Source organism: Chiloscyllium punctatum, chromosome 28 (assembly GCF_047496795.1).
Source record: "Chiloscyllium punctatum isolate Juve2018m chromosome 28, sChiPun1.3, whole genome shotgun sequence".
NCBI classification, from domain to species: Eukaryota; Metazoa; Chordata; class Chondrichthyes; order Orectolobiformes; family Hemiscylliidae; genus Chiloscyllium; species Chiloscyllium punctatum.
This window is the reverse complement of record NC_092766.1, coordinates 5,167,805-5,190,147: the sequence shown is the minus strand read 5'-3', so window position 1 is coordinate 5,190,147 and position 22,343 is coordinate 5,167,805. Positions and strand designations below refer to the sequence as shown.

General features: G+C 53.8%; 1 long non-coding RNA gene across 2 annotated transcripts in view; it reads right to left on the bottom strand.

The window, feature by feature from the left end:
- Positions 1-3,937, bottom strand: part of LOC140453808 (uncharacterized) — a 6,805-nt gene extending 2,868 nt beyond the window's left edge. Inside the window, exons 1-2 of one of the 2 annotated variants that reach the window (XR_011952495.1) lie at positions 3,364-3,937; positions 2,556-3,244 (exon numbers count right to left, since the gene is read on the bottom strand). This is a non-coding gene — a long non-coding RNA (uncharacterized lncRNA). Of the gene's footprint in view, positions 1-2,555; positions 3,302-3,363 lie in introns of those variants that run through there. The other variant, XR_011952496.1, reaches the window with a different exon arrangement.
- Positions 3,938-22,343: the final 18,406 nt, after the last annotated feature.

The window sequence follows — 22,343 nt, the reverse complement described above, 5'->3', positions numbered from 1 at the left end:
GGGAGGGGGGGTTAGACAGGGCACAGCAAGATCCCGGGGCTGGAGGGAGAGGGGGGAGGGGGGGTTAGACAGGGCACAGCAAGATCCCGGGCTGGAGGGAGAGGGGGGAGGGGGGGTTAGACAGGGCACAGCAAGATCCCGGGCTGGAGGGAGAGGGGGGAGGGGGGGGTTAGACAGGGCACAGCAAGATCCCGGGCTGGAGGGAGAGGGGGGAGGGGGGGGTTAGACAGGGCACAGCAAGATCCCGGGCTGGAGGGAGAGGGGGGAGGGGGGGGTTAGACAGGGCACAGCAAGATCCCGGGCTGGAGGGAGAGGGGGGAGGGGGGGGTTAGACAGGGCACAGCAAGATCCGGGCTGGAGGGAGAGGGGGGAGGGGGGGGGTTAGACAGGGCACAGCAAGATCCCGGGCTGGAGGGAGAGGGGGGAGGGGGGGGTTAGACAGGGCACAGCAAGATCCCGGGCTGGAGGGAGAGGGGGGAGGGGGGGGTTAGACAGGGCACAGCAAGATCCCGGGCTGGAGGGAGAGGGGGGAGGGGGGGGTTAGACAGGGCACAGCAAGATCCCGGGCTGGAGGGAGAGGGGGGGAGGGGGGGGTTAGACAGGGCACAGCAAGATCCCGGGCTGGAGGGAGAGGGGGGAGGGGGGGGGTTAGACAGGGCACAGCAAGATCCGGGCTGGAGGGAGAGGGGGGAGGGGGGGGTTAGACAGGGCACAGCAAGATCCCGGGCTGGAGGGAGAGGGGGGAGGGGGGGGTTAGACAGGGCACAGCAAGATCCCGGGCTGGAGGGAGAGGGGGGAGGGGGGGGTTAGACAGGGCACAGCAAGATCCCGGGCTGGAGGGAGAGGGGGGAGGGGGGGGTTAGACAGGGCACAGCAAGATCCCGGGCTGGAGGGAGAGGGGGGAGGGGGGGGTTAGACAGGGCACAGCAAGATCCCGGGCTGGAGGGAGAGGGGGGAGGGGGGGGTTAGACAGGGCACAGCAAGATCCCGGGCTGGAGGGAGAGGGGGGAGGGGGGGGGTTAGACAGGGCACAGCAAGATCCCGGGCTGGAGGGAGAGGGGGGAGGGGGGGTTAGACAGGGCACAGCAAGATCCCAGGCTGGAGGGAGAGGGGGGAGGGGGGGGTTAGACAGGGCACAGCAAGATCCCGGGCTGGAGGGGGAGGGGGGAGGGGGGGGGTTAGACAGGGCACAGCAAGATCCCGGGCTGGAGGGAGAGGGGGGAGGGGGGGGTTAGACAGGGCACAGCAAGATCCCAGACTGGGGAGAACCCTCCCCTCCCCCTCCCCTCCCCCTCCCCCCACCCTGACACAGTGCACAGCAAGATCCCAGACTGGGGAGAACCCTCCCCTCCCCCCCCGGCCATGACACAGTGCACAGCAAGATCCCAGACTGGGGAGAACCCTCCCCTCCCCACCCCCGGCCATGACACAGTGCACAGCAAGATCCCAGACTGGGGAGAACCCTCCCCTCCCCCTGCCGGCCATGACACAGTGCACAGCAAGATCCCAGACTGGGGAGAACCCTCCCCTCCCCCCCCCCCGGCCATGACACAGTGCACAGCAAGATCCCAGACTGGGGAGAACCCTCCCCTCCCCCTCCCCTCCCCCTCCCCCCCACCCTGACACAGTGCACAGCAAGATCCCAGACTGGGGAGAACCCTCCCCTCCCCCCGCCGGCCATGACACAGTGCACAGCAAGATCCCAGACTGGGGAGAACCCTCCCCTCCCCCCCCCGGCCATGACACAGTGCACAGCAAGATCCCAGACTGGGGAGTACCCTCCCCTCCCCCCCCCCCCGGCCATGACACAGTGCACAGCAAGATCCCAGACTGGGGCGTACCCTCCCCTCCCCCTCCCCCCCACCCTGACACAGTGCACAGCAAGATCCCAGACTGGGGAGAACCCTCCCCTCCCCCCCCGGTCATGACACAGTGCACAGCAAGATCCCAGACTGGGGAGAACCCCTCCCCCCCTCCCCCCCCCCCCCCCCGGCCATGACACAGTGCACAGCAAGATCCCAGACTGGGGAGTACCCTCCCCGCCCCCAACATTACACAGTGCACAGCAAGATCCCAGACTGGGGAGAACCCTCCCCTCCCCACCCCCGGCCATGACACAGTGCACAGCAAGATCCCAGACTGGGGAGAACCCTCCCCTCCCCCCCCCGGCCATGACACAGTGCACAGCAAGATCCCAGACTGGGGAGAACCCTCCCCTCCCCCCCGGCAATGACACAGTGCACAGCAAGATCCCAGATTGGGGAGAACCATCCCCTCCCCCCCCGGCCATGACACAGTGCACAGCAAGATCCCTGACTGGGGAGAACCCTCCCCTCCCCCCAGCCCTGACCCAGCGCACAGCAAGATCCCAGACTGGGGAGCATCCTCCCCTCAACCCAGGCCTGACACAGTGCACAGCAAGATCCCAGACTAGGGAGTACCGTCCCCTCCCCCCAGCCCTGACCCAGCGCACAGGAAAGATCCCAGGCTGGGGAGCCCCCTCCCCCAAATCCCACCCCCCCCTCCCCCAAGCACAGGAAGATCCCACGCCCTACCCTGAGCACGAAGTATTCCCCGCCGGGTCTGTCCTGGGTTGGCCCGGGGTGGGGGTGGGGGTGAAGTGGGTGGGGTGAACTCCCCCCTGGGGTGGGGGGGGTACAGGTGGGACACAGAGTCGTCCCGGTGGGGGGTGGCACTAAAGGGGTTCTCCGTCTGAGTTGGGGGGGCTCCGGAACCTTCCATCTCCGGTTCTGGGGGGAGGGGGGGGGGGTGGGGGGTATCAGGGACTCTACCACCTCACAGACCGGGGGGGGGGGGGGTATTGGGGACTCTACTACCTCAGAGACGGGGGGGGTCAGGGATTCTACCACCTCAGAGACGGGGGGAGGGGGGGTATTGGGGACTCTACTACCTCAGAGACGGGGGGGGTCAGGGATTCTACCACCTCAGAGACGGGGGGAGGGGGGGTATTGGGGACTCTACTACCTCAGAGATGGGGGGGGGGGATCAGGGACTCTACTACCTCAGAGACAGGGGGGGTCAGGGATTCTACCACCTCAGAGACGGGGGGGGGGGTCAGGGATTCTACCACCTCAGAGACGGGGGGGGGGGGGGTATTGGGGACTCTACTACCTCAGAGATGGGGGGGGGGAATCAGGGACTCTACTACCTCAGAGACGGGGGGGGGGGGTATTGGGGACTCTACTACCTCAGAGATGGGGGGGGGGATCAGGGACTCTACTACCTCAGAGACAGGGGGGGTCAGGGATTCTACCACCCCAGAGACGGGGGGGGGGGGGGGGGGGGGGGGGGGTCAGGGACGCTATCACCTCAGAGATGGGGGGGGGGTCAGGAATCTGCCACCTCAGAGACAGGGGGGTCAGGGACTCTACCACCTCAGAGATAGAGGGGTCAGGGACTCTACCACCTCAGTGGGAGGGAGGTCAGGGAACCTGCCACCTCAGAGGGTGGGGGGGGGGGAAGGGTTTTAAGGACTCTACCACTCAGAGATGGGGGGGGGGGTGTCAGGGACTCTCCGACCTCAGAGAGAGGGAGGGGGTATCAGGGACTCTACAAACTCAGTTGGGGATGGGGAGATCACATCACCGGGGGGTGGGGGGTTGGGTGGGTGGGGGGGGGGGGTAACTGAGGGTGAACCAAGGGAGGGAGTGAGGACGAGGTGGCGGAGAGAGAGAGAGAGAGAGAGAGACAGAGATGGAGGGTGGGGACGGGCCTCGGGCAGAGAGGGCACGAGCGACGGGAGGTGGCGGGGAACGGGGTGGGGGGGGAGTGGGGAAGAGGCCGAGGGAATCCGGACGGAGCGACGGCTGGAACCGGGAATTGTTCGACTCAGAGAGAGAGAGAGAGAGAGAGGGAGAGGGAGAGCACGATGGACGGAGAGAGAGAGAGAGAGACAGGGACGAGGGAGGGAGGGAGGGAGGGAGGGACGCAACCCAGAGACACCTGAGACCAACTGGAGTCAAACCAGAAAAACAGGATCCCGTCGCCCGGCAACGCCAACAACGCCCAGGGAGAGAGGGATCCCAGGGATACACGCAGGGGTGTGGGGTATATCAGTGTGTTACAGTGAGGGGTGTGGGGATATATCAGTGTGTTACAGTGAGGGGTGTGGGGTATATCAGTGTGTTACAGTGAGGGGTGTGGGATATATCAGGGTGTTACAGTGAGGGGTGTGGGGATATATCAGTGTGTTACAGTGAGGGGTGTGGGATATATCAGTGTGTTACAGTGAGGGGTGTGGGATATATCAGTGTGTTACAGTGAGGGGTGTGGGGTATATCAGTGGTGTTACAGTGAGGGGTGTGGGGTATATCAGTGTGTTACAGTGAGGGGTGTGGGATATATCAGGGTGTTACAGTGAGGGGTGTGGGGTATATCAGTGTGTTACAGTGAGGGGTGTGGGATATATCAGTGTGTTACAGTGAGGGGTGTGGGATATATCAGTGTGTTACAGTGAGGGGTGTGGGGTATATCAGTGTGTTACAGTGAGGGGTGTGGGATATATCAGGGTGTTACAGTGAGGGGTGTGGGGTATATCAGTGTGTTACAGTGAGGGGTGTGGGATATATCAGTGTGTTACAGTGAGGGGTGTGGGATATATCAGTGTGTTACAGTGAGGGGTGTGGGGTATATCAGTGTGTTACAGTGAGGGGTGTGGGGATATATCAGTGTGTTACAGTGAGGGGTGTGGGGTATATCAGTGTGTTACAGTGAGGGGTGTGGGGATATATCAGTGTGTTACAGTGAGGGGTGTGGGGATATATCAGTGTGTTACAGTGAGGGGTGTGGGGTATATCAGTGTGTTACAGTGAGGGGTGTGGGATATATCAGTGTGTTACAGTGAGGGGTGTGGGGTATATCAGTGTGTTACAGTGAGGGGTGTGGGATATATCAGTGTGTTACAGTGAGGGGTGTGGGATATATCAGTGTGTTACAGTGAGGGGTGTGGGGTATATCAGTGTGTTACAGTGAGGGGTGTGGGGTATATCAGTGTGTTACAGTGAGGGGTGTGGGGTATATCAGTGTGTTACAGTGAGGGGTGTGGGGTATATCAGTGTGTTACAGTGAGGGGGTGTGGGGTATATCAGTGTGTTACAGTGAGGGGTGTGGGGTATATCAGTGTGTTACAGTGAGGGTGTGGGGTATATCAGTGTGTTACAGTGAGGGGTGTGGGGTATATCAGTGTGTTACAGTGAGGGGTGTGGGGTATATCAGTGTGTTACAGTGAGGGGTGTGGGATATATCAGTGTGTTACAGTGAGGGGTGTGGGGTATATCAGTGTGTTACAGTGAGGGGGTGTGGGGGTATATCAGTGTGTTACAGTGAGGGGTGTGGGGTATATCAGTGTGTTACAGTGAGGGTTGTGGGATATATCAGTGTGTTACAGTGTGGGGTGTGGGATATATCAGTGTGTTACAGTGAGGGGTGCGGGATATATCAGTGTGTTACAGTGAGGGGTGTGGGGTATATCAGTGTGTTACAGTGAGGGGTGTGGGATATATCAGTGTGTTACAGTGAGGGGTGTGGGATATATCAGTGTGTCACAGTGAGGGGGTGTGGGGTATATCAGTGTGTTACAGTGAGGGGTGTGGGATATATCAGCGTGTTACAGTGAGGGGTGTGGGATATATCAGTGTGTTACAGTGAGGGGTGTGGGGTATATCAGTGTGTTACAGTGAGGGGTGTGGGGTATATCAGTGTGTTACAGTGAGGGGTGTGGGGTATATCAGTGTGTTACAGTGAGGGGTGTGCGGTATAACAGTGTGTTACAGTGAGGGGTGTGGGATATATCAGTGTGTTACAGTGAGGGGTGCGGGGTATATCAGTGTGTTACAGAGAGGGGTGTGGGATATATCAGTGTGTTACAGTGTGGGGTGTGGGATATATCAGTGTGTTACAGTGAGGGGTGTGGGGTATATCAGTGTGTTACAGTGAGGGGTGTGGGGTATATCAGTGTGTTACAGTGAGGGGTTGTGGGGTATATCAGTGTGTTACAGTGAGGGGTGTGGGATATATCAGTGTGTTACAGTGAGGGGTGTGGGATACATCAGTGTGTTACAGTGAGGGGTGTGGGGTATATCAGTGTGTTACAGTGAGGGGTGTGGGGTATATCAGTGTGTTACAGTGAGGGGTGTGGGGATATATCAGTGTGTTACAGTGAGGGGTGTGGGGTATATCAGTGTGTTACAGTGAGGGGTGTGGGGTATATCAGTGTGTTACAGTGAGGGGTGTGGGATATATCAGTGTGTTACAGTGAGGGGTGTTGGGGGGGGGGGTATATCAGTGTGTTTCAGTGAGGGGTGTGGGATATATCAGTGTGTTACAGTGAGGGGTGTGGGGTATATCAGTGTGTTACAGTGAGGGGTGTGGGGTATATCAGTGTGTTACAGTGAGGGGTGTGGGATATATCAGTGTGTTACAGTGAGGGGTGTGGGGTATATCAGTGTGTTACAGTGAGGGGTGTGGGGTATATCAGTGTGTTACAGTGTGGGGTGTGGGGTATATCAGGTGTGTTACAGTGTGGGGTGTGGGGTATATCAGTGTGTTACAGTGAGGGGTGTGGGGTATATCAGTGTGTTACAGTGAGGGGTGTGGGGATATATCAGTGTGTTACAGTGAGGGGTGTGGGATATATCAGTGTGTTACAGTGAGGGGTGTGGGGTATATCAGTGTGTTACAGTGAGGGGTGTGGGGTATATCAGTGTGTTACAGTGAGGGGTGTGGGGTATATCAGTGTGTTACAGTGAGGGGTGTGGGATATATCAGTGTGTTACAGTGAGGGGTGTGTGATATATCAGTGTGTTACAGTGAGGGGTGTGGGGTATATCAGTGTGTTACAGTGAGGGGTGTGGGGTATATCAGTGTGTCACAGTGAGGGGTGTGGGGTATATCAGTGTGTTACAGTGAGGGTGTGGGATATATCAGTGTGTTACAGTGAGGGGTGTGGGGTATATCAGTGTGTTACAGTGAGGGGTGTGGGTTATATCAGTGTGTTACAGTGAGGGGTGTGGGGTATATCAGTGTGTTACAGTGAGGGGTGTGGGGATATATCAGTGTGTTACAGTGAGGGGTGTGGGGTATATCAGTGTGTTACAGCGAGGGGTGTGGGGTATATCAGTGTGTTACAGTGAGGGGTGTGGGATATATCAGTGTGTTACAGTGAGGGGTGTGGGGTATATCAGTGTGTTACAGTGAGGGGTGTGGGATATATCAGTGTGTTACAGTGAGGGGTGTGGGGATATATCAGTGTGTTACAGTGAGGGGTGTGGGGATATATCAGTGTGTTACAGTGAGGGGTGTGGGATATATCAGTGTGTTACAGTGAGGGGTGTGGGGTATATCAGTGTGTTACAGTGAGGGGTGTGGGGTATATCAGTGTGTTACAGTGAGGGGTGTGGGGATATATCAGTGTGTTACAGTGAGGGGTGTGGGGTATATCAGTGTGTTACAGTGAGGGTGTGGGATATATCAGTGTGTTACAGTGAGGGGTGTGGGATATATCAGTGTGTTACAGTGAGGGGTGTGGGGTATATCAGTGTGTTACAGTGAGGGGTGTGGGGGTATATCAGTGTGTTACAGTGAGGGGTGTGGGATATATCAGTGTGTTACAGTGAGGGGTGTGGGGTATATCAGTGTGTTACAGTGAGGGGTGTGGGATATATCAGTGTGTTACAGTGAGGGGTGTGGGGTATATCAGTGTGTTACAGTGAGGGGTGTGGGGGATATCAGTGTGTTACAGTGAGGGGTGTGGTGTATATCAGTGTGTTACAGTGAGGGGTGTGGGGGTATATCAGTGTGTTACAGTGAGGGGTGTGGGTATATCAGTGTGATACAGTGAGGGGTGTGGGATATATCAGTGTGTTACAGTGAGGGGTGTGGTGTATATCAGTGTGTTACAGTGAGGGGTGTGGGGTATATCAGTGTGTTACAGTGAGGGGTGTGGGGTATATCAGTGTGTTACAGTGAGGGGTGTGGGATATATCAGTGTGTTACAGTGAGGGGGTGTGGGGTATATCAGTGTGATACAGTGAGGGGGTGTGGGGTATATCAGTGTGTTACAGTGAGGGGTGTGGGGTATATCAGTGTGTTACAGTGAGGGGTGTGGGATATATCAGTGTGTTACAGTGAGAGGTGTGGGATATATCAGTGTGTTACAGTGAGGGGGGTGGGATATATCAGTGTGTTACAGTGAGGGGGTGTGGGGTATATCAGTGTGTTACAGTGAGGGGTGTGGGATATATCAGTGTGTTACAGTGAGGGGTGTGGGATATATCAGTGTGTCACAGTGAGGGGTGTGGGGTATATCAGTGTGTTACAGTGAGGGGTGTGGGGGATATCAGTGTGTTACAGTGAGGGGTGTGGTGTATATCAGTGTGTTACAGTGAGGGGTGTGGGGTATATCAGTGTGTTACAGTGAGGGGTGTGGGGGTATATCAGTGTGATACAGTGAGGGGTGTGGGATATATCAGTGTGTTACAGTGAGGGGTGTGGTGTATATCAGTGTGTTACAGTGAGGGGTGTGGGGTATATCAGTGTGTTACAGTGAGGGGTGTGGGGGTATATCAGTGTGTTACAGTGAGGGGTGTGGGATATATCAGTGTGTTACAGTGAGGGGTGTGGGGTATATCAGTGTGATACAGTGAGGGGTGTGGGGTATATCAGTGTGTTACAGTGAGGGGTGTGGGGTATATCAGTGTGTTACAGTGAGGGGTGTGGGATATATCAGTGTGTTACAGTGAGAGGTGTGGGATATATCAGTGTGTTACAGTGAGGGGGGTGGGATATATCAGTGTGTTACAGTGAGGGGTGTGGGGTATATCAGTGTGTTACAGTGAGGGGTGTGGGATATATCAGTGTGTTACAGTGAGGGGTGTGGGATATATCAGTGTGTCACAGTGAGGGGTGTGGGGTATATCAGTGTGTTACAGTGAGGGGTGTGGGGATATATCAGTGTGTTTACAGTGAGGGGTGTGGGATATATCAGTGTGTTACAGTGAGGGGTGTGGGTATATCAGTGTGTTACAGTGAGGGGTGTGGGGTATATCAGTGTGTTACAGTGAGGGGTGTGGGGTATATCAGTGTGTTACAGTGAGGGGTGTGCGGTATAACAGTGTGTTACAGTGAGGGGTGTGGGATATATCAGTGTGTTACAGTGAGGGGTGCGGGGTATATCAGTGTGTTACAGAGAGGGGTGTGGGATATATCAGTGTGTTACAGTGTGGGGTGTGGGATATATCAGTGTGTTACAGTGAGGGGTGTGGGGTATATCAGTGTGTTACAGTGAGGGGTGTGGGGTATATCAGTGTGTTACAGTGAGGGGTGTGGGGTATATCAGTGTGTTACAGTGAGGGGTGTGGGATATATCAGTGTGTTACAGTGAGGGGTGTGGGATACATCAGTGTGTTACAGTGAGGGGTGTGGGGTATATCAGTGTGTTACAGTGAGGGGTGTGGGGTATATCAGTGTGTTACAGTGAGGGGTGTGGGGATATATCAGTGTGTTACAGTGAGGGGTGTGGGGTATATCAGTGTGTTACAGTGAGGGGTGTGGGGTATATCAGTGTGTTACAGTGAGGGGTGTGGGATATATCAGTGTGTTACAGTGAGGGGTGTGGGGTATATCAGTGTGTTTCAGTGAGGGGTGTGGGATATATCAGTGTGTTACAGTGAGGGGTGTGGGGTATATCAGTGTGTTACAGTGAGGGGTGTGGGGTATATCAGTGTGTTACAGTGAGGGGTGTGGGATATATCAGTGTGTTACAGTGAGGGGTGTGGGGTATATCAGTGTGTTACAGTGAGGGGTGTGGGGTATATCAGTGTGTTACAGTGAGGGGTATGGGGTATATCAGTGAGTGTTACAGTGAGGGGTGTGGGTATATCAGTGTGTTACAGTGAGGGGTGTGGGATATATCAGTGTGTTACAGTGAGGGGTGTGGGGTATATCAGTGTGTTACAGTGAGGGGTGTGGGGTATATCAGTGTGTTACAGTGAGGGGGTCTGGGGTATATCAGTGTGTTACAGTGAGGGGTGTGGGGTATATCAGTGTGTTACAGTGAGGGGTGTTGGATAATCAGTGTGTTACAGTGAGGGGTGTGGGATATATCAGTGTGTTACAGTGAGGGGTGTGGGGATATATCAGTGTGTTACAATGAGGGGTGTGGGATATATCAGTGTGTCACAGTGAGGGGTTACAGTGAGGGGTGTGGGGTATATCAGTGTGTTACAGTGAGGGGTGTGGGATATATCAGTGTGTGACAGTGAGGGGTGTGGGGTATATCAGTGTGTTACAGTGAGGGGTGTGGGGTATATCAGTGTGTTACAGTGAGGGGTATGGGGTATGTCAGTGTGTTACAGTGAGGGGTGTGGGGTATATCAGTGTGTTACAGTGAGGGGTGTGGGATATATCAGTGTGTTACAGTGAGGGGTGTGGGGTATATCAGTGTGTTACAGTGAGGGGTGTGGGATATATCAGTGTGTTACAGTGAGGGGTGTGGGGTATATCAGTGTGTTACATTGAGGGGTGTGGGATATATCAGTGTGTCACAGTGAGGGGTGTGGGGATACATCAGTGTGTTACAGTGAGGGGTGTGGGGTATATCAGTGGTTTACAGTGAGGGGTGTGGGATATATCAGTGTATTACAGTGAGGGGTGTGCGGTATATCAGTGTGTTACAGTGAGGGGTGTGGGATATATCAGTGTGTTACAGTGAGGGGTGTGGGGTATATCAGTGTGTTACAGTGAGGGGTGTGGGGATATATCAGTGTGTTACAGTGAGGGGTGTGGGATATATCAGTGTGTTACAGTGAGGTGTGTGGGATATATCAGTGTGTTACAGTGAGGGGTGTGGGATATATCAGTGTGTTACAGTGAGGGGGTGTGGGGTATATCAGTGTGTTACAGTGAGGGGTGTGGGGTATATCAGTGTTTACAGTGAGGGGTGTGGGGTATATCAGTGTCTTACAGTGAGGGGTGTGGGGATATATCAGTGTGTTCCAGTGAGGGGTGTGGGGTATATCAGTGTGTAGCAGTGAGGGGGTTGGGGTATATCAGTGTGTTACATTGAGGGGTGTGGGATATATCAGTGTGTCACAGTGAGGGGTGTGGGGTATATCAGTGTGTAGCAGTGAGGGGTTGGGGGTATATCAGTGTGTTACATTGAGGGGTGTGGGATATATCAGTGTGTTACAGTGAGGGGTGTGGGGTATATCAGTGTGTTACAGTGAGGGGTGTGGGATATATCAGGGTATTACAGTGAGGGGTGTGGCGGTATATCAGTGTGTTACAGTGAGGGGTGTGGGATATATCAGTGTGTTACAGTGAGGGGTGTGGGGTATATCAGTGTGTTACAGTGAGGGGTGTGTGGATATATCAGTGTGTTACAGGTGAGGGGTGTGGGATATACAGTGTGTTACAGTGAGGTGTGTGGGATATATCAGTGTGTACAGTGAGGGGTGTGGGATATATCAGTGTGTTTACAGTGAGGGGTGTGGGGTATATCAGTGTGTTACAGTGAGGGGTGTGGGGTATATCAGTGTTTACAGTGAGGGGTGTGGGGTATATCAGTGTCTTACAGTGAGGGGTGTGGGGATATATCAGTGTGTTACAGTGAGGGTGTGGGGTATATCAGTGTGTAGCAGTGAGGGGTTGGGTATATCAGTGTGTCACAGTGAGGGGTGTGGGGTATATCAGTGTATTACAGTGAGGGTGTGGGGTATATCAGTGTGTCACAGTGAGGGGTGTGGGATATATCAGTGTGTTACAGTGAGGGGTGTGGGATATATCAGTGTGTCACAGTCAGGGGTGTGGGGTATATCAGTGTGTCACACGTCAGGGGTGTGGGTATATCAGTGTGTTACAGTGAGGGGTGTGGGGTATATCAGTGTGTTACAGTGAGGGGTGTGGGGTATATCAGTGTGTTACAGTGAGGGGTGTGGGATATATCAGTGTGTTACAGTGAGGGGTGTGGGGTATATCAGTGTGTTACAGTGAGGGGTGTGGGGATATATCAGTGTGTTACAGTCAGGGGTGTGGGATATATCAGTGTGTTACAGTGAGGGGTGTGGGATATATCAGTGTGTTACAGTTAGGGGTGTGGGATATATCAGTGTGTTACAGTGAGGCGTGTGGGATATATCAGTGTGTTACAGTGAGGGGTGTGGGGTATATCAGTGTGTTACAGTGAGGGGTGTGGGGTATATTAGTGTGTTACAGTGAGGCGTTCGGGGTATATCAGTGTGTTACAGTGAGGGGTGTGGGGTATATCAGTGTGTTACAGTGAGGGGTGTGGGGTATATCAGTGTGTTACAGTGAGGGGTGTGGGGTGTATCAGTGTGTCACAGTGAGGGGTGTGGGTATATCAGTGTGTTACAGTGTGGGATGTGGGGTATATCAGTGTGTTACAGTGAGGGGTGTGGGGTATATCAGTGTGTTACAGTGAGGGGTGTGGTGTATATCAGTGTGTTACAGTGAGGGGTGTGGGGTATATCAGTGTGTTACAGTGAGGGGTGTGGGATATATCAGTGTGTTACAGTGAGGGGTGTGGGGTATATCAGTGTGTTACAGGTGTGGGGTGTGGGGATATATCAGTGTGTCACAGTGAGGGGTGTGGGGATATATCAGTGTGTTACAGTGCGGGGTGTGGGTATATCAGTGTGTTACAGTGAGGGGTGTGGGATATATCAGTGTGTTACAGTGAGGGGTGTGGGATATACAGTGTGTTACAGTGAGGGGTGTGGGGATATATCAGTGTGTTACAGTGAGGGGTGTGGGTTATATCAGTGTGTTACAGTGAGGGGTGTGGGGTATATCAGTGTGTTACAGTGAGGGGTGTGGGATATATCAGTGTGTTACAGTGAGGGGTGTGGGATATATCAGTGTGTTACAGTGAGGGGTGTGGGGATATATCAGTGTGTTACAGTGAGGGGTGTGGGGTATATCAGTGTGTTACAGTGAGGGGTGTGGGGTATATCAGTGTGTTACAGTGAGGGGTGTGGGATATATCAGTGTGTTACAGTGAGGGGTGTGGGGTATATCAGTGTGTTACAGTGAGGGGTGTGGGATATATCAGTGTGTTACAGTGAGGGGTGTGGGTATATCAGTGTGTTACAGTGAGGGGTGTGGGGATATATCAGTGTGTTACAGTGAGGGGTGTGGGGTATATCAGTGTGTTACAGTGAGGGGTGTGGGATATATCAGTGTGTGACAGTGAGGGGTTGAGGGGTATATCAGTGTGTTACAGTGAGGGGTATGGGGTATATCAGTGTGTTACAGTGAGGAGTGTGGATATATCAGTGTGTTACAGTGAGGGGTGTGGGATATATCAGTGTGTTACAGTGAGGGGTGTGGGGTAGATCAGTGTGTTACAGTGAGGGGTGTGGGATATATCAGGGTGTTACAGTGAGGGGTGTGGGGTATATCAGTGTGTTACAGTGAGGGGTGTGGGATATATCAGTGTGTTACATTGAGGGGTGTGGGATATATTAGTGTGTTACAGTGAGGGGTGTGGGGTATATCAGTGTGTTACAGTGAGGGGTGTGGGGTATATCAGGGTGTTACAGTGAGGGGTGTCGGAAACATCAGTGTGTTACAATGAGGGGTGTGGGTTTATCAGTGTGTTACAGTGAGGGGTGTGGGGTATATCAGTGTGTTACAGTGAGGGGTATGGGATATATCAGTGTGTTACAGTGAGGGGTGTGGGATATTTCAGTGTGTCACAGTGAGGGGTGTGGGATATATCAGTGTGTACAGTGAGGGGTGTGGGGTATATCAGTGTGTTACAGTGAGGGGTGTGGATATATCAGTGTGTGACAGTGAGGGATGTGGGATATATCAGTGTGTTACAGTGAGGGGTGTGGGATATATCAGTGTGTGACAGTGAGGGATGTGGATATATCAGTGTGTTACAGTGAGGGGTGTGGGATATATCAGTGTGTTACAGTGAGGGGTGTGGGGATATAGCAGTGTGTGACAGTGAGGGATGTGGGATATATCAGTGTGTTACAGTGAGGGGTGTGGGGTATATCAGTGTGTTACAGTGAGGGTGTGGGGATATATCAGTGTGTTACAGTGAGGGGTGTGGGATATATCAGTGTGTTACAGGTGAGGGGTGTGGGGTATATCAGTGTGTTACAGTGAGGGGTGTGGGGTAATATCATGTGTTACAGTGAGAGGTGTGGGGTATATCAGTGTGTTACAGTGTGGGGTGTGGGGATATATCAGTGTGTTACAGTGAGGGGTGTGGGGTATATCAGTGTGTTACAGTGAGGGGTGTGGGGTATATCAGTGTGTTACAGTGAGAGGTGTGGGGTATATCAGTGTGTTACAGTGAGGGGTGTGGGGTATATCAGTGTGTTACAGTGAGAGGTGTGGGGTATATCAGTGTGTTACAGTGTGGGGTGTGGGGTATATCAGTGTGTTACAGTGTGGGGTGTGGGGATATATCAGTGTGTTACAGTGAGGGGTGTGGGGTATATCAGTGTGTTTCAGTGAGGTGTGTGGGGTATATTAGTGTGTTACAGTGAGGGTGTGTGGGGTATATCAGTGTGTTACAGTGAGGGGTGTGGGGGTATATTAGTGTGTTACAGTGAGGTGTGTGGGGTATATCAGTGTGTTACAGTGAGGGGTGTGGGGTATATCAGTGTGTTACAGTGAGGGGTGTGGGGTATATTAGTGTGTTACAGTGAGGTGTGTGGTGGGTATATCAGTGTGTTACAGTGAGGGGTGTGGGGTATATCAGTGTGTTACAGTGAGAGGTGTGGGGTATATCAGTGTGTTACAGTGTGGGGTGTGGGGATATATCAGTGTGTTACAGTGAGGGGTGTGGGGTATATCAGTGTGTTTCAGTGAGGGGTGTGGGGATATATCAGTGTGTTACAGTGAGGGGTGTGGGATATATCAGTGTGTTACAGTGAGGGGTGTGGGGTATATCTGTGTGTTACACTGAGGGGTGTGGGATATATCAGTGTATTACAGTGAGGGGTGTGCGGTATATCAGTGTGTTACAGTGAGGGATGTGGGATATATCAGTGTGTTACAGTGAGGGGTGTGGGATATATCAGTGTGTGACAGTGAGGGATGTGGGATATATCAGTGTGTTACAGTGAGGGGTGTGGGATATATCAGTGTGTTACAGTGAGGGGTGTGGGATATATCAGTGTGTTACAGTGAGGGGTGTGGGGTATATCTGTGTGTTACACTGAGGGGTGTGTGGATATATCAGTGTATTACAGTGAGGGGTGTGCGGTATATCAGTGTGTTACAGTGAGGGGTGTATGGGTATATCAGTGTGTTACAGTGAGGGGTGTGGGGTATATCAGTGTGTTACAGTGAGGGGTGTGGGATATATCAGTGTATTACAGTGGAGGGGTGTGCGGTATATCAGTGTGTTACAGTGAGGGGTGTGGGATATATCAGTGTATTACAGTGAGGGGTGTGCGGTATATCAGTGTGTTACAGTGAGGGGTGTGGGATATATCAGTGTGTTACAGTGAGGGGTGTGGGATATATCAGTGTGTTACAGTGAGGGGTGTGGGATATATCAGTGTGTTACAGTGAGGGGTGTGGGGTATATCAGTGTGTTACATTGAGGGGTGTGGGATATATCAGTGTGTCACAGTGAGGGGTGTGGGGGATACATCAGTGTGTTACAGTGAGGGGTGTGGGGTATATCAGTGTGTTACAGTGAGGGGTGTGGGATATATCAGTGTATTACAGTGAGGGGTGTGGGGTATATCAGTGTGTTACAGTGAGGGGTGTGGGGATATATCAGTGTGTTACAGTGAGGGGTGTGGGGTATATCAGTGTGTTACAGTGAGGGGTGTGGGGTATATCAGTGTGTTACAGTGAGGGGTGTGGGGTATATCAGTGTGTTACAGTGAGGGGTGTGGGGTATATCAGTGTGTTACAGTGAGGGGTGTGGGGATATATCAGTGTGTTACAGTGAGGGGTGTGGGGTATATCAGTGTGTTACAGTGAGGGGTGTGGGGTATATCAGTGTTTACAGTGAGGGGTGTGGGGTATATCAGTGTCTTACAGTGAGGGGTGTGGGGATATATCAGTGTGTTACAGTGAGGGGTGTGGGGTATATCAGTGTTGTTACAGTGAGGGGTTGGGGTATATCAGTGTGTTACATTGAGGGGTGTGGGATATATCAGTGTGTCACAGTGAGGGGTGTCGGGATACATCAGTGTGTTACAGTGAGGGGTGTGGGGTATATCAGTGTGTTACAGTGAGGGGTGTGGGGTATATCAGTGTGTTACATTGAGGGGTGTGGGATATATCAGTGTGTCACAGTGAGGGGTGTGGGGATACATCAGTGTGTTACAGTGAGGGGTGTGGGGTATATCAGGTGTGTTACAGTGAGGGGTGTGGGATATATCAGTGTATTACAGTGAGGGTGTGGGGTATATCAGTGTGTTACAGTGAGGGGTGTGGGGATATATCAGTGTGTTACAGTGAGGGGTGTGGGGTATATCAGTGTGTTACAGTGAGGGGTGTGGGGTATATCAGTGTGTTACAGTGAGGGGTGTGGGATATATCAGTGTGTTACAGTGAGGGGTGTGGGGTATATCAGTGTGTTACAGTGAGGGGTGTGGGGATATATCAGGTGTGTTACAGTGAGGGGTGTGGGGGTATATCAGTGTGTTACAGTGAGGGGTGTGGGGTATATCAGTGTTTACAGTGAGGGGTGGTGGGGTATATCAGTGTCTTACAGTGAGGGGTGTGGGGATATATCAGTGTGTTACAGTGAGGGGTGTGGGGTATATCAGTGTGTTACAGTGAGGGGTTGGGGTATATCAGTGTGTCACAGTGAGGGGTGTGGGGTATATCAGTGTATTACAGTGAGGGTGTGGGGTATATCAGTGTGTCACAGTGAGGGGTGTGGGATATATCAGTGTGTTACAGTGAGGGGTGTGGGATATATCAGTGTGTCACAGTCAGGGGTGTGGGGTATATCAGTGTGTCACAGTCAGGGGTTTGGGGTATATCAGTGGTTACAGTGAGGGGTGTGGGGTATATCAGTGTGTTACAGTGAGGGGTGGGGGTATATCAGTGTGTTACAGTGAGGGGTGTGGGGTATATCAGTGTGTTACAGTGAGGGGTGTGGGGTATATCAGTGTGTCACAGTGAGGGGTGTGGGGTATATCAGTGTGTTACAGTGAGGGGTGTGGGGTAATCAGTGTGTTACAGTGAGGGGTGTGGGGTATATCAGTGTGTTACAGTGAGGGGGTGGGTATATCAGTGTGTTACAGTGAGGGGTGTGGGATATATCAGTGTGTTACAGTGAGGGGTGTGGGGTATATCAGTGTGTTACAGTGAGGGGTGTGGGGTATATCAGTGTGTTACAGTGGAGTGGTGTGGGATATATCAGTGTGTTACAGTGAGGGGTGTGGGATATATCAGTGTGTTTGAGGGGTGTGGGATATATCAGTGTGTTACAGTGAGGGGTGTGGGATATATCAGTGTGTTACAGTGAGGGGTGTGGGATATATCAGTGTGTTACAGTGAGGGGTGTGGGGTATATCAGTGTGTTACAGTGAGGGGTGTGGGGATATATCAGTGTGTTACAGTGAGGGGTGTGGGATATATCAGTGTGTTACAGTGAGGGGTGTGGGGTATATCAGTGTGTTACAGTGAGGGGTGTGGGGATATATCAGTGTGTTACAGTGAGGGGTGTGGGATATATCAGTGTGTTACAGTGAGGGGTGTGGGGTATATCAGTGTGTTACAGTGAGGGGTGTGGGGATATATCAGTGTGTTACAGTGAGGGGTGTGGGATATATCAGTGTGTTACAGTGAGGGGTGTGGGGTATATCAGTGTGTTACAGTGAGGGGTGTGGGGATATATCAGTGTGTTACAGTGAGGGGTGTGGGATATATCAGTGTGTTACAGTGAGGGGTGTGGGATATATCAGTGTGTGACAGTGAGGGGTGTGGGGTATATCAGTGTGTTACAGTGAGGGGTGTGGGGATATATCAGGGTGTTACAGTGAGGGTGTGGGGTATATCAGTGTGTTACAGTGAGGGGTGTGGGGTATATCAGTGTGTTACAGTGAGGGGTGTGGTGTATATCAGTGTGTTTCAGTGAGGGGTGTGGGGTATATCAGTGTGTCACAGTGAGGGGTGTGTGTTATATATGGGCTGTGTTCCCTGTCTGTAGATGGCGGCCGTGGTCTGTGGTGAACACACTGTCAGCTCTGTTCACGTTGATTGACGGCAGCAGAATCTGCCTCATGTTTGGTACAGTGTTCGTTTTACATTCATTTCATCTGGTCACCCAACCCAGCTGTGTCTGAGTGAATATGCGTGAGGGAGTGTGTGTGTGAGAGAGAGAAGGGTGTGTGTGTGTGTGTGTCCGTGAGTGTGAGTGTGTCCGTGTGTGTGAGTGTGTGTGTGTGTGAGAGTCTGAGTGTCCGTGTGTGTGTGTTTGTGTCCGTGTGTGTCTGTGTCCGTGTGTGTGAGTGTGTCCGCGTGTGAGTGTGTGTGTGTCTGTGTGTGTGTGTGTCCGTGTCTGTGAGTGTGTGTGTCTGTGTGTGAGAGTGTGTCCGTGTGTGTGTGTCCGTGTGTGTGAGTGTGTCCGTGTGTGTGTGTATGAGAGAGAGTGTGTGAGTGTGTGTGTGTGTGTGTCCGTGAGTGTGTGTCCGTGTGTGTGAGTGTGTGTGTGTGTGAGAGTCTGAGTGTCCGTGTGTGTCTGTGTCCGTGTGTGTGAGTGTGTCCGCGTGTGAGTGTGTGTGTGTGTCTGTGTGTGTCCGTGTCTGTGAGTGTGTGTGTCTGTGTGTGAGAGTGTGTCCGTGTGTGTGTGTGAGTGTGTCCGTGTGTGTGTGTATGAGAGAGAGTGTGTGAGTGTGTGTGTGTGAGTGTCCGTGTGTGTGTGTGTGTCCGTGTGTGTGTTTGTCCGTGTGTGTGTGTGTGTATCCGTGTGTGTGTGTGTGAGTGTGTGTGTGTGTGTGTCTGTCCGTGTGTGTGTGTCCGTGTGTGAGTGTCCATGTGTGTGTGTGTGAGTGTGTCCGTGTGTGTGTCCGTGTGTGTGTGTCCGTGTGTGTGTGTCCGTGTGTGTGAGTGTGTCTGTGTGTGAGTGTGTCCGTGTGTGTGTGTGTCTGTGTGTGTGTGTCCGTGTGTGAGTGTGTCCGTGTGTGTGTGTGTGTCTGTGTGTGAGTGTGTCCGTGTGTGTGTGTGTGTCTGTGTGTGAGTGTGTCTGTGTGTGTGTGTGTCCGTGTGTGTGTGTCCGTGTGTGTGAGTGTGTCTGTGTGTGAGTGTGTCCGTGTGTGTGTGTGTCTGTGTGTGTGTGTCCGTGTGTGAGTGTGTCCGTGTGTGTGTGTCCGTGTGTGTGAGTGTGTCCGTGTGTGTGTGTGTGTGTGTGAATGAGATGATGCGAGAGTGTATTGCTGGAAAAGCAGCACCGAGGAGCAGGAGAGTGGAGTTGTCAGACAGCAGCCCTTCCTGAGCAATGACGCTCTGATCTCCAGCATCGACAGGCCCGACATTGTTCGGAGAGAGACGATCTCACAGGAACAGGAGGCTGTTCAGGGAATCTGTTCAACCACCCCACACTGACCCTCTGAAGATATCCCACCCTGACCCATTCACATATAATCCAATATTTACCCCCAACCAACCCACCCTAACCTACACATCCCTGGGCACTATGGGACACTGTCCCCACGGCCAACCCACCCTAACCTACACATCCCTGGGGCACTATGGGACACTGTCCCCACGGCCAACCCACCCTAACCTACACATCCCTGGGCACTATGGGACACTGTCCCCACGGCCAACCCACCCTAACCTACACATCCCTGGGCACTATGGGACACTGTCCCCACAGTCAACCCACCCTGACCTAGACATCCCTGGGGCACTATGGGACACTGTCCCACGGCCAACCCACCCTAACCTACACATCCCTGGGCACTATGGGACACTGTCCCCACAGTCAACCCACCCTAACCTACACATCCCTGGGGCACTATGGGACACTGTCCCCACGGCCATCCCACCCTAACCTCCTCAACCCTGGGGCACGATGGGACACTGTCCCCACGGCCAACCCACCCTAACCTAGACATCCCTGGGGCACTATGGGACACTGTCCCACGGCCAACCCACCCTAACCTACACATCCCTGGGGCACTATGGGACACTGTCCCCACGGCCGACCCACCCTAACCTACACATCCCTGGGGCACTATGGGACACTGTCCCCACGGCCAACCCACCCTAACCTACACACCCCTGGGGCACTATGGGACACTGTCCCCCACGGCCAACCCACCCTAACCTACACATCCCTGGGGCACTATGGGACACTGTCCCCACGGCCAACCCACCCTAACCTATACATCCCTGGGGCACTATGGGACACTGTCCCACGGCCAACCCACCCTAACCTACACACCCCTGGGCACTATGGGACACTGTCCCCACGGCCAACCCACCCTAACCTATACATCCCTGGGGCACTATGGGACACTGTCCCCACGGCCAACCCACCCTAACCTACACATCCCTGGGGCACTATGGGACACTGTCCCCACGGCCGACCCACCCTAACCTACACACCCCTGGGGCACTATGGGACACTGTCCCCACGGCCAACCCACCCTGACCTAGACTTCTTTGGACCGTGAGCCAGCTACGCGAACCCCTGTGCACTCCCCGCCCCCCCCCCCCCCCCACCTTCCCTGTCTCTCGAACCTGTCACCCAGGGGACCCGTGGGTTCATCTCGGAACTGGCTGGGGGGGGTTGGGAGGGGGGGGTTGGTGGTGAACAGGAGGGCGTGAGCAGCTGGGCATCAATCCCACAGCCGACTGGCAGAAAGTGCTGAGTTTCCCCACCCTGGAATGAGTTCCCGCTCAACAACTGTGCGCTGAAACATGAGCCTCTCAGTAACTCGATCCCCTCCGAGGTGGAAGCTATTCCTGATCTGTCTGTCCCCCCACCTCACCCTCCCCCTCCCCGCGGAGTTCAACTCAAAAGATTTGACTCGACTCAGGTTCACATCGACCGCTCTCCCCCTCTTTCTCTTGGTCTGTTTGTGTCCATGTTAGAGTGGATGATTTTAACCTGATTCCCTCAGCACCGACCCTCCCTCAGCGCTGACCCTCCCTCAGCCCCGACCCTCCCTCAGCACCGACCCTCCCTCAGCACCGACCCTCCCTCAGCCCCGACCCTCCCTCAGCCCCGACCCTCCTCAGCGCTGACCCTCCCTCAGCACCGACCCTCCCTCAGCGCTGACCCTCCCTCAGTGCTGACCCTCCCACAGCGCTGACCCTCCCACAGCGCTGACCCTCCCTCAGCACCCATCCTCCCTCAGCGCTGACCCTCCCTCAGCGCTGACCCTCCCTCAGCACCGACCCTCCCTCAGCACCGACCCTCCCTCAGCCCCGACCCTCCCTCAGCCCTGACCCTCCCTCAGCGCTGACCCTCCCTCAGCACTGACCCTCCCTCAGCACCGACCCTCCCCCAGCCCCGACCCTCCCTCAGCACTGACCCTCCCTCAGCGCTTGCTCCCTCAGCACTGACCTCCCTCAGCATTGACCTCCCTCAGCACTGACCCTCCCTCAGCACATTGTGGGGGCGATGGTTAGATTCTCTCTTGTTGGAGACGGTACCCCCAGGATGTTGATAGTGGGGGGGGGGGGGGGGAAGGGGGATTCAGTGACGGTAACACCATTGAACGTCAAGGGGGCGATGGTTAGATTCTCTCTTGTTGGAGACGGTAACCCCCAGGATGTTGATAGTGGGGGGGGGGGGGAAGGGGGATTCAGTGATGGTAACACCATTGTACGTCAAGGGGGGGCGATGGTTAGATTCTCTCTTGTTGGAGACGGTAACCCCCAGGATGTTGATAGTGGGGGGGAGGGGGATTCAGTGACGGTAACACCATTGAACGTCAAGGGGACGATGGTTAGATTCTCTCTTGTTGGAGACAGTAACCCCCAGGATGTTGATAGTGGGGGGGAAGGGGGATTCAGTGACGGTAACACCATTGAACGTCAAGGGGGCGATGGTTAGATTCTCTCTTGTTGGAGACGGTAACCCCCAGGATGTGATAGTGGGCGGGGGGGAAGGGGGATTCAGTGACGGTAACACCATTGAACATCAAGGGGGGCGATGGTTAGATTCTCTCTTGTTGGAGACGGTAACCCCCAGGATGTTGATAGTGGGGGGGGGGGGGGGGGAAGGGGGATTCAGTGACGGTAACACCATTGAACATCAAGGGGGCGATGGTTAGATTCTCTCTTGTTGGAGACGGTAACCCCCAGGATGTTGATAGTCGGGGGGGGGAAGGGGGATTCAGTGACGGTAACACCATTGAACG